Raw genomic sequence first — 11,521 nt, forward strand, 5'->3', positions numbered from 1 at the left:
CTCTTTCCTGCCTATGCAGGGGGTCGGACTCGATGATCTATTGAGGTCCCTTCCGACCCTAACATCTATGAATCCCGGGTGTCTTTTCACATCTATGCCAGTTCTTGGGGGGAAAGGGGGCCCTAGCAGCAAGGTTCAGAGAGCCTGGATCCCTGTGTGGGTCTAGAGCTTCCCAATCTGCTCTTGCAAGAGCCTGGGGTCTAAGCTTATGTGACAGAGTAAGTCCTCCTGGGAGCACATAGTGTCCAGGAAGTGTGGCATCCCAGGAGGCAGTCTGGAGGCAGCAGAAACATCTTGCCACACCAGGAACTTCCTGCTACCTCATCCAGACTGTCACCTGAGGTACCACACTTTTTGGACACATCGTGTGCCCAGGAGGACTTTGTCACAAAAGGTTAGGCCCTTGCAAGACCAGTAGCAAAACTTTCAGTAGTAGTTTTATAGAAGTTCCTGTAAATAAAATATTTCTTCCACATCGTAAACTTCATTGAGATACTACCACCAGCTCACTTTGCAGCTTGGGCACAAGCTACAGCACTCAGCCAATAGCTATGGCTGTGAGAGGATTAACATAAGATTCCCCTTCAGCTGTTGACTCAAACAAGCGGGAGCCATCTTGGCAGCTGAATGGCATGCACAGTATCTGCAAGCGTGCTTCTTTTTCAATGAAGAAAACAGCTTCCCTGCTTAAGACATGCAACTCGGTTTGGGGGGTGATTTTCTAGGGAAAGGTGTGTGTTGTATTGTGAAAACAGATGCTTGATATAGCAAGGTGTTATTTTGGGTCACTTTTTAATTAGATTCTCAGTCTTCCTTTGCAGAGGATTGTCCCTGCTTTCTGGTCTTCTATGGTAAGGATCTGCATGGTCAGTTTGATTAAAAAAAAATTAAAATTTGCTTCAAATGGCATAAGGCCTCCAAATGGTGCTGTCTTTGCAGAGCTACAGTAATCTTTTTCTTTCTGTTCCAGAGTTCTTACTGAATTTCTCGAAGGTAGAGAGGAGTCATTGGGAGGCTGCCAGGTTATACTTGTTTCCAGAGGAAGAGTTAGGGCACGGGTGGGCAAAATATGGCCTGCGGGCAAGATCTGGCCCACAAGGCCATTCTGTCTGGGCCACAGGGCCCCTAAAATTTTTTTGAAAATTAAAATTTTTCTGTCCTTGGTTCCTGTCAAAAATGACAGGAGCCAGGGACAGTAGGACACAGGGGAATCCTTGGCGGGCTCCTGCAACAGCAGGGCCTGCCCAGCCTCGCCCCAACAGCTGAAAACCCCAGTAGGGGCTTCTGGCCTGGCACGGGAAGCTCAGGTAAGGGGGCGGGGAAGGGCAGAGAAGGAGCTGGTGCGAAGTGCAGGGAAAAGCAGCTCCTCGCCTGCCCCGTGGTTGGTGCTCCCTGCTGCAGCCGCTTGCAGCCTGTGTGGGGTTGTCCTGAGCAGGCACAGGCAGTCCCACGTGGGCTGCGAGCGGCTGCAGCACGTTGCGCTGGCAACAGGGCAGGGGAGGGGCCGCTTTTCCCCTGCACTGAGTACCAGCTTGTAACCTGGCTCCGCGCCGGCTCCAGGCTTGCCCGTTGGGGCTGTGCCATGGTGGCAGCAGGTGCAGCCCCCCGCTTGTCATGCTAGGCAGCGTTTGCTGCTATCTGCCTGGAGCTCGTGCTGCAGTAGGCTGTGGAGAGGCTGCCACCACTGCCCCTGTGCTGCCCATCATGGGAGCTCCAGGTGGGCAGCAGCAGCAAACACTGCTCGGCATGGCAAGTTGGGGGGCTGCAGTTGCCACCGCCTTGCGCAGCCCCGAAGGGTGAGCCTGGAGCCGACGCGGGGCCCAGGCTGGCTGCAGGGGCAGGTTACAAGCTGGTGCACATGGGGAAAAGCGGCTCCTCCTCTGCCCCATGGCTGGCGCCCCACACTGCAGCCACTCACAGCCTGTATGGGGCTGCCTGTGCCTGCTCAGGACAGCCCCGTGCGGTCTGCAAGTGGCTGCAGCAGGGAGTGCCGACCATGGGGCGGGCAAGGGGCTGCTTTTCCCCATGCTCCGCTTCAGCTCCTTCCCTGCTGGTGAGCAGGGGGTTGGGACTGTGTGCTGCCCGCCCCCTGTACTGTGGGGCTGAAGGGCACTGGTAGTGAGTGGGCGCGGGAGCACAGGGCCCGCACTGGTGTCCCAGGGCCAGCAGGGCCCAGAGTAGGGCGGCAGGAGTACAGGATCCAGGCCAGCAGGGGCTCTATGGAGCCGGGCCAGTTCCTCCCTCTCCCTGGTGGTGCAACCCAGCCTGGCTCCACAGACCCCTGCCAGCCTGCGCCCTACTCTGGGCCCCACCGGTGCTGGCCCTGAGACATTGGTCCGGAGACATTGGTCCCAAAATGGTGACCAGGGGGCGGGGCACCTGTCAAGGGGCGGGGCTACCCATACAGCCCTCTACAGCTTGTCAAAACTGGGTAAGCAGTCCTCCTCCCACAATAATTGCCCACCCCTGAGTTAGGGTAAACTTAAGTGTGCATAAACAATTTTTTTTGTTAGTAGTAATTTCATTCCAGACTACTATAATTTAAATAAATTTAGGGAATAAATAATAACATTGAAAAGTAGACTGTTTCATAGCACTTGGTTTATTGGAGTCATTTTCCAGGGTTCCTGGCTTCTGTTCTTGGGAACTTTGCAGTTCTTTCTAGAGTGTCTGCAACTCCACTTGATATGATTTTTTTTATCTGCAAATTTGCTAAGTATGTACTCAAATCTTATAGTCCAAATTGGGGGCAATAACCTGTGGCTTGCGTGATTCAAGTGGTACAGGCAGTGTGTGTATGTCATGTGGGAGGCTGGGGAGGAGGCAGGCAACACAGATGCAGGTAAGGCAGGGATCAGAAAGCAGAGCAGCCAGTCAGGGAGGGAAAGGGGATGGGAGTGGTGCTTGGGAAGGTTGTGGGGCTAATTTGTGGCAAACCTGAAAAAAAGGTTGGCCTCCACTAATCCAAATGATTAATAATGGATATCTGTGCCAGACACTTGTCTTAGAAAAGCTTCACTGAAATTTAATCCTTAATCATGTTTACAAAATATGGTGTGTGATATTCATATGATCATGTATATAAAGAATTATCATCTCTGTATGATTCAGTAACTGAAGTATAGATGCATTTTATGAAGGAAATCCTTTTGAAAGCAGGAAATCCTATAATGTACCATTTAGTGCAGTGAAACATTTAATCTGTCATTATTATGCTGTTGTAACTGTCTGAAGCAATTTCAGTACTCCATTAGAGTGAGAATTTCTTTAATAAGTTAGTTCTGAGCAAGATGCTTTTACCCTTTTTTAATTTTAATTTTATTTACTTGTAAATAATACTACCGCTAGAGTTTATTTAACTATTAAGCAAAGAAGAACTTGAATCAAAATTCGCAGCTTGGATTTCTCTTATTATTAGGATAGACATCCCTTCCTGTCCTGCATGTTTGATGCAGGTAATTTAAAGTATTTTTTTTTTATAGAAGGAGTCATATCAACAAAAAATCTCGTTCCTCGTTTATATGCTGAGTGAGTATCCAAAGGCTAAATTCCATTTCCCTTTATGTGCCTAATGGCATGTATGTATCAGCTTAATGGCAGTTTTTGGTATTTGCTCACTGTTTGCAATTCACTTTGGGTGTGCAAGCATGCACATGCCCGCTGAGCATGTTCGGTAGGCTACACTCTGGCCCAGGCAGTGAAATAGGACCTCTAAGCATGAACACGATGCTGGATAAGTCCCAACCTTTTGGTCATGGAAAAAATACAACTTGCAGGTGTTAGATCAGGGGCGGGCAAAATACAGCTTGCTGGCCAGATCTGACCTGCAGGTGGGTGTCCGCCAATTGATTATCTGGCGTGGGGTGCTCCACGTAGGGCTGAGCCCATCTCGGGGCAGTCTGTGCCATGCTTCTGCCTGCCCTGGCCCGAGTCAGTCACACAGCTTCTCAGTGGGGTTGCTCCTGATGCAGCTGCAGCCACCTGGGTACTGTTTGACTCTCCCTGACTCCAGCATTCCCTCCTCCTCTTCCTTCTCCTTCCTGTTCTGTACTGCTTCAGGTGGGGAAGGGAAGGGAAGTGACAGCGGCTGTGGGGATGTGTGCCAGGCAGCAGATGCCCAGCCAGGTGGGGGAGAGCTGCAGCTGGGCAGCTCCTTCCCCAGTGCATGGGGCTCTAGCTCCCAGCGTCCTTCCATCCACTCTGCCTACCCAGTGTGGTGAGCAGTTGTCTGCAGGCAGCTGCGTGGGTAGAGGGTGGCCAGGAGCATAGCATGCAGAAAAGCATGCACTGTTGCTTTTCTGCCATTGAGTCATTGATGTAGTCTTGGGATAACAATTTTTGGAAGCACTTTATGATATCCTGGAATTAATGGTTAGTACTTATTCTGTGCATCTTTTTAGGTTTTATCCCAGGACAATGAACATGACTATCTGAATGATTACACTTTGTCCAGGGGTAAAATGGTTTATCCTGGGACAAATATGACATCTGTTTGTAGCCAAGAATACTCAGCTTCTAGGCCCCTGTCATTTAGAGGGAGTTTCCAGCTATGTGAACAACCTGCATTGGGAGCAGGTTGGTGGTGCAGGTTGTCTTGGGCAGAAGCAGGTGGGGCTCCCCACATAGAGCATTGTGGGGACAGCCACAGACTGGATGTGGGGGTGGGTGTGAACTGCACTGCACTGCACTGCCCGGGTGCTATATGACAGCTGTTGGGCAATAACAGGATGTCTAAAGCCAGCACCAAAGGATAGCCTGTACTTACTGGCTGGCATTGCACCACCTAATATCAGAAGAAAGGCAGCAAGCCAAAAAGAAAGTTGATGGCAAGTGGAATTGTCTTAGAGTGAACTACTGGGTTCAGAAGATTCCCTGCGCTTGAACAAAGGACGTACTTACGGTTCTCACCCTTGCAAAGCTTTATTTAAGGATACTTGCAGAGACAGGCAATAGGACAGAGCAGAGAGGATGATCACTTCACATCGGCTCTAGGCAGCAGCCGCCACCCCGCATAGTTCCCCTGGCCCCGGAGTGTCCTGATCCCGGGGACGCGATAGCCTGCATCGGGCTCCACGCAAGAGCTCTTGCCATAGTGGAGGAACTCCCTGTAATTTAAGAATGTACAGCTTATATAATCCGAAGTAAATAACCAAATCCCAACTTCGAGATAACGTTATCTCAAGCTAAGAATTTGGGGATGAGTTGTGATCCAACACACGTGATATTTACCACATTCCACTGTATTACAACAGTCTACTATCTAGGTTCATGGTTTGGTCACGCTCACAGAGCAAAAAGCTACGTGCTATTTCACTGGCCTACTATGGAATCAGCATACAAAGCTCTTGCTATGAACGTTAAGCAAAGCCCTTACTATTACAGGAATACGCCAGGCATCTACTCTGTGGTCACACGAAGTAACTAAATGGCTTAAAATGCAAAAGAGTTTTGTGACTGTCGTTGCACCATTGGACATGACAGTAGACCACATGACTGAGGTTATGGAAAGGAAGATTATGTGCAATCAGGTGTTCTGAAGTGGACCTGGAACCCCAGGAGGACCTTCCAAGAGGGGTGGATCTAGACTGACCAACATGGCGATGCCTGAATTGCCTGTACACGCAAACTGAAAGATCAAAAACTAACCTGATCAAATGGGGCTACTCTAATGACACAAATATGTGCAAGTGTGGTGAAGTGCAGACTGTGGAATAGAAGCTCATTTGCCAACTCTTCAGTGAGACCTGCACAAAGAATGAGCTTGCTGCAGCAATGACAAGAGCCATTGCTTGTGCACTATTCTGGAAAATCATCTAGCTTATAACAAGGATACAAGAAGAAGTTCTGCATTAGCAGCCTAGATTATCATGAAGGACTCTCTTTATTTTAGGTTTCAGAAGAGTCTCAAATAGCTCATCAGATAAATACCTGCATATTAGTTGGGCCTTGTGGGAAGTTTAAAAACTCCATATCATATTAATTAATGATTAATTATCATCATTAACAGTTCCATATAAGGTATTCATCTCCTCCTACTCCTGAAATATATACAGCTTCTAGGACTGCTCATTTGATCATGATATGCTCAGTGATATATCAGCGAACTGGAAGGTGGGATGGAGTGCACCCTCAGCAAGTCTGTACATGACACCAGGCTGGGGGGAGTAGAAGATATGCTGGAGGGTAGGGCTAGGATTCAGAAAGAACCAGACAAATTGCAGGATTGGACCAAGAGAAATCTCATAAAATTCGGTAAGGAGAAGAGAAGTGCAAAGTCCTGCATTTAGGACAGAACAATCCCATGCACCAGTACAGCCTGGGGACCAACTGGCTAAGCAGCAGCTCTGTAAAAAAGGACCTGGGGGTTACAGTGGATAATAAGCTGAATATGTGCCAACAGCGTGCCCTTGTTGTGAAGAAGGCTAATGGCATACTGGGCTGCATTAGTGGGAGTATTGCCAGCAGATCAAGGAAAGTTATTCTTCCCCTCTATTTGGCACCAGTGGGGCCACATCTGGAGTACTGTATCCAGTTTTGCGCCGCCCCCCCCCCCCCAACTACAGAAAGGATGTGGACAAATTGGAGAGAGTCCACCAGGGAGCAACAAAAATGGTTAGGGGGCTGGGGTACATGACTGCCGAGGGAACTGGGTTTATTTAGTCTGGAGAAGATAAGACTGAGGGGAGCTTTAATACCAGCCTTCAACTACCTGGAGGCAGGTTCCAAAGAGGATGGAGCTAGACTGTTCTTACCGGTGGCAGGTGACAAAACAAGGAACAAAAGTCTCAAATTGTAGCAAGGGAAGTTTAGGTTAGATATTAGGAAGAACTTTCTCACAAGGAGGGTAGTAAAGAAGTGGAACAGGTTACTGTAACAGAGCACAGGGTGTGCTCTGTTACAGGGGCATGAGCAGCCAGCAAAGCAGGCTGCAGGTGGCTGCATTGCCAGTCAGGCCCAATTACCTGATTGGGAGCAGAGCCCTGAGTAGTGTAGCCAGCAGTTTGCTGCTAGCAGCTGGGAGAACACCACCCAGCTGGAGTTGCTGCTCATACCATCTTGGAGGTAAGGGCAGGAGCTATGGGGATGGCTGGAGGCTCCTGGTCCTGGGTCATGACCTAAAACTACACCCTGCTGGGGCTGGATGGTGTGGTGGGACAGCTGGTGGCTGGGCAATCTCCAGGAAATGCTATACCTGGGGCCTCCCCAGTGAAGGGTGAGTATGGGGCACCAGAAAGCCTCAGTCCTGCTGTCTTGTGGGTGACCCTGTGCAGGGGAAAGGCTAGGGGAGCACACCCTGGAGTCAAAGCAGAAGCCCAGGCTCACAGTGAGTCCTGAGGCAGGGCCCAGGTTAGGAAGGGACCTGAGGCAGCTTCCAGGGTCATGGTAAGACCTGAGTTGCATTAATGAGCTGGGTGTGAGGCTCCTCAGGCAAGGGTATAAGGCAGGGGTGGGCAAAATAAGGCCCGCGAGCCACATCTGGCCCACCAGCCCATTCTATCTGGCCCACGGGGCCCATAAACATTTTAGAAAATTAATATTTATCTGCCCCTGGCTCCTGTCAAAGATGACATGAGTCAGGGGCAGTAGGACCCAGGGGAAGCCATGGCTGGACTCTGAACAGCAGGGTCTGCCTGGCTTACTCTGCCCCAGCCAGAAGCCCCTGCCTAGCAGAGGCTTCTGGCCTGGGACCATGAGGCTGTTTGTGCCTGCGCTGGCATGAGAAATTCAGGTAAGAAGTGGGGGTTGGGGGGCAGGGGAGGACCGCGGGGATTGCCCCAGTCCTCGAGGCTCGGCTAGCTTCTGCTGAGCCTTATGGTCTGGCCATGCAGCTGGGAGCCATGCGGTGAAGAGAGGCGGACAGGAAAATGTGGAAAGCAGCAGCGGGAACGGGGGGGAGTGGAAGTGAGTGGTGTGCAGGAGTGCAAGGCCTGCACCCATGTCCAGGAGCCAGTGCTGGTGGGGCCCAGAGTGGGGCAGTAGGAGTGCTGGGTGTGGGCTGGCAGGGGTCTGTGGAGTTAGGCTGGGCTGCGCCAGCAGGGAGAGGGGGGAGCTGGCCCAGCTCCATAGAGCCTCAGCTGGCTGGGACCCCATGCTAGTCCCGCCCTGCTCTGGGCTGTGCTGGTGCTTGCCCCAGGACACTAGCATGGCCCCCGCACTCCCACCCAGCTGCGGCTGGTTCCTGTGTACCCGCTCACTCCCAGTGTCCCTACCCCCAGCCTCACGGTACAGCCCTGACCCCATGCGCTCCGTGCTGCTTATCTGGGCTGAGCAGCAGCAACGGGAAACACACTGCTGCTCAGCATGGGAGAAAAGTGGCCCCTCCCCCTCCCTGTGGTGGGCGCTTCCTAGTGCAGCCACTCTCGGCCTGCGCGGGGCTGTCCTGTGTCTCTGCCGTGTCACTGCCACCCCGTGGGGCAAGGGCACTGGCAGCAGGAGAGGGAGTAGCCACTCTTTGTCTGCGCTGAGCACCAGTTTGTTCCTCGCTGCCGCTGCTGAGTCTGGGCCCTGCACTGGCTCCGGGCTTGCCCGTCCAGGCTGAGCAGCAGCGGCGGGGAACAAACTGCTGCTCAGCGTGGCAGTGAGAGGGGGAGGGACGCTTTTTGCCAGCAGTGACCAGCAGTTTGTTCCCTGCCCTCTTCCCTAAAAGAGTACTTCCAGGGGCAAGGGGAGGGACTTCCGGTGACAAAGATAGAAGGGTAGGGGCAGGACTTCCGGTCCCAAGATGCAGTCCTTGACAGCGTGCCAAAACTCAGTAAGCAGTCCTCTGCCCAAAATAATTGCCCGCCCTGGGATAAGGGGATTTGTGAAGCCCAGTGTAGGGCAGGAGATGAGGCCCCAGTGTGGGGGTGTGAGGGGACCGAGATGGGACCAAGCTGGGCACGGTGCCCGAGTTGGTAGGGGCTGGGAGCCCTGATTGATTGAAGGAGTATAAGGGCACAGACATTACAATTTCCAGTGGGGAGTGTGTGTCCCACATAAGACTCTGGAGCACAGGTTGCAGTGAGAGGACATGGACCTATAGGCCGAGGGTTAGGCCAAACAAGCTAAGGCCAGGTGTTAGGCCATGGATGCCATCTGTGAGGCATGGGACACGGTATAGGGAAGGTTGGAGCCGGGTATATAAGCCCTTGGCATCAAGACAAGTAAATGGGTAGCCTCCTGCCTTGTTATTATCAAAGATGTGATGAGTGAAGTAGGCGGGTGGTTTGCATAGGCACAGGTGGGCGGGCCAACGATTTAACCGGCCCTGGGACACCCACTTGTTACCCCACCCAGAGAGGCTGTGGAATCTTTATCCTTGGAAGTTTTTAAGACCTGGCTAAACAAAGCCTTAGGTGGGATGATCTAATTGGAGCTGGTTCTGCTTTGAGCTGTAGGTGACCTCCTGAGGTCCTTTTCAACCCTAATTTTCTGTGATTCTATACAACTTCCTTGGATTTTATTGGTACAGGATCAGGCCTAAAGATAGCTAAGATGCAAGCTATGTAGGGGTTGAAATACAAATCAAACGCATTAATATCTTTCAGAAAAACTTGTGTATTTTAAGTTTGGCAATCTCTGAAGCACTGCTTAGATATTGTTGCTGGTGTTGAAAATGACTGACTCTAAGGGAGTGAACAGCTGTGTTCTGCACCAGCTGAACTTTCCAGATGGTCTTCAGCTTCCTGTAAGTAGAGGACATCACAGCATTGTAACTTGGAGGTGACAAAGCAATGGATGACTGGCAGTTTTTGCATTCAAAAAGAGAGGTCATAATCTCTGAAATGTGGATTAATGTAAAAACAACAGCAGCACCAAAATTGACTGCTAATTCAGTATAACAGATCTATCACTGTAGATTTTCATGTTTGGGTCTCTCCTATGCGAGACCTCCATCTATTCAACCTTCTGACATTACTGTTTCCTTCAGGATGTCTTTTAGACCATCTCCTAGAAGGAAACACTGGCATTTTCGATTTCTTCTGGGGGCCAGTTTCTTTCACACCATGGTAAGTGAAACTACTCTTTAGTCCTATGCTTGCTACTTCAGGTTTTGGTACTTGTTGACTCTTAACACCTCAGTAGTTCTTCCACAGGCTTTACTTTAACCCGCATGTTCTTTAGATCCCAGTCTAATTTAAGACAGGAAAATCAGCAGTGTTAGCAGCTGGTAGATCCTGAGGCATGCTTTGGAAATCTTATGCCTTGATAAGTCTTTTATTTCTGTTGGCTTGCCAATTCTTTTTTAGTTGTTTGGCACCATTTGTGTTTGTTGAAATGTTAGGCCTCTACTTCAGCTTGCATGGCTGACTCATGTTATTTGTTTCATATAGAGAATGGGTGAGTGACTTAATGTAATGTTTTGTTTGGGAGGATTGTCTCTCTCACGGAAGCATGACTGTTGTATTCTGTGCCTTGGAATAAAGTGGGATTAGTTTGACTGTTAGATTACATCTTGCATGGCAGTGAGAGCTGTCAGGTCATTGATGGAGTGCCTAAAAGTTTTTTTAGCTGCTTCTCTTGATTTTTGTAAGCTGATTTAGAAAGCAGATGAGAAAATCCTTAAAGACTTTGGACCTTAAATTAATTGTGGTCAGAGGTCTCGGCTTTGAAGAGCAGTTGTTGAGGTAGTTAGCTGTGTTAGAGTCCTAGAGAAGTAGGGCTGGAAGGGATCTCCAGAGGTCATCTAGTCCAACCCCCTGTCTGAGGCAGGATCATCCCTATCCCAACCATCCCATACAACCCATAATCTAAACTCTACAGTGTTACCAGATTTGCCCATCACTTTGGGGTGTGCTTATTTATTAGGGATATGTTTCTAGGGTCTTTGTAATTCTATCAATGTGCTGCTTGTGTTACTTGTGTTTCTATACGGAGCTGTATATCTCCCTTCTGCAAGTCCTCACCCGCAATGGAGCCATCTTGCAGGACACAGTTTCAGTGGGGCTGGGTTCCTCCAGCCACCAAATCAGTCATACACACAGATTAACGTGACACGCCTGACCCGGCTGGGTTGATGATCATCATGGACAGGCTGACACCCTCATATGCCAGGAATCAGTTCATTAAGGTAACAATAAAATGCAGTCAGACACAAGCACACAGGTAAACAGAATACCTCTGAATCCAGCTGGGTGTCCAGCTGACACCCTTATGGGCCAGCATTCAGTTCATTAGGGCATGTCTGAGCCAAACTGGGTCAATCAGCCTGTACAAGCTGTACAAACTCAGTACGTCCCAATCTTTTGCCCTATCTGTCCTAGTAGCGCTAGCCTCTTGATGAGCAGACCCCACAGTATTTCTGGGCTTCACAGGGATCTTTAGCTTAGGTAAAAGAAGCGTTTCTGCAGAGCAAATGGGGAAGGAAAAGTAAAGGAGGAAACATGAACCCAGTTACTATCAGTTTGACTATAAAAGTTATTTATTGCTGAGTATATGAAATGTATAATGGTACTAGTAATAATAGACATGCAAAGGAAAACAATCAAAACAATTACAATATTACCCTGGGTTCACTAAGTATTTGGGGAAACTTAGCTCA

The 11,521-nt window shown here is 49.8% G+C and overlaps 1 protein-coding gene across 3 annotated transcripts in view; it reads left to right on the forward strand.

The window, feature by feature from the left end:
* The window catches only part of ENOX2 (ecto-NOX disulfide-thiol exchanger 2), a 203,984-nt gene that overhangs the window by 2,209 nt on the left and 190,254 nt on the right, over window positions 1-11,521 (forward strand). The window contains exon 2 of one of the 3 annotated variants that reach the window (XM_006029344.3): window positions 9,911-9,989. The exons of the other annotated variants lie outside the window; for them this stretch is intronic. The gene's annotated coding sequence lies outside the window, so the exon portion shown is untranslated. The remainder of the gene's footprint in view (window positions 1-9,910; window positions 9,990-11,521) is intronic. 3 annotated transcript variants of the gene reach the window in all.

Source organism: Alligator sinensis, unplaced genomic scaffold, assembly GCF_000455745.1.
Source record: "Alligator sinensis unplaced genomic scaffold, ASM45574v1 scaffold1023_1, whole genome shotgun sequence".
Lineage (NCBI taxonomy): Eukaryota > Metazoa > Chordata > Crocodylia > Alligatoridae > Alligator > Alligator sinensis.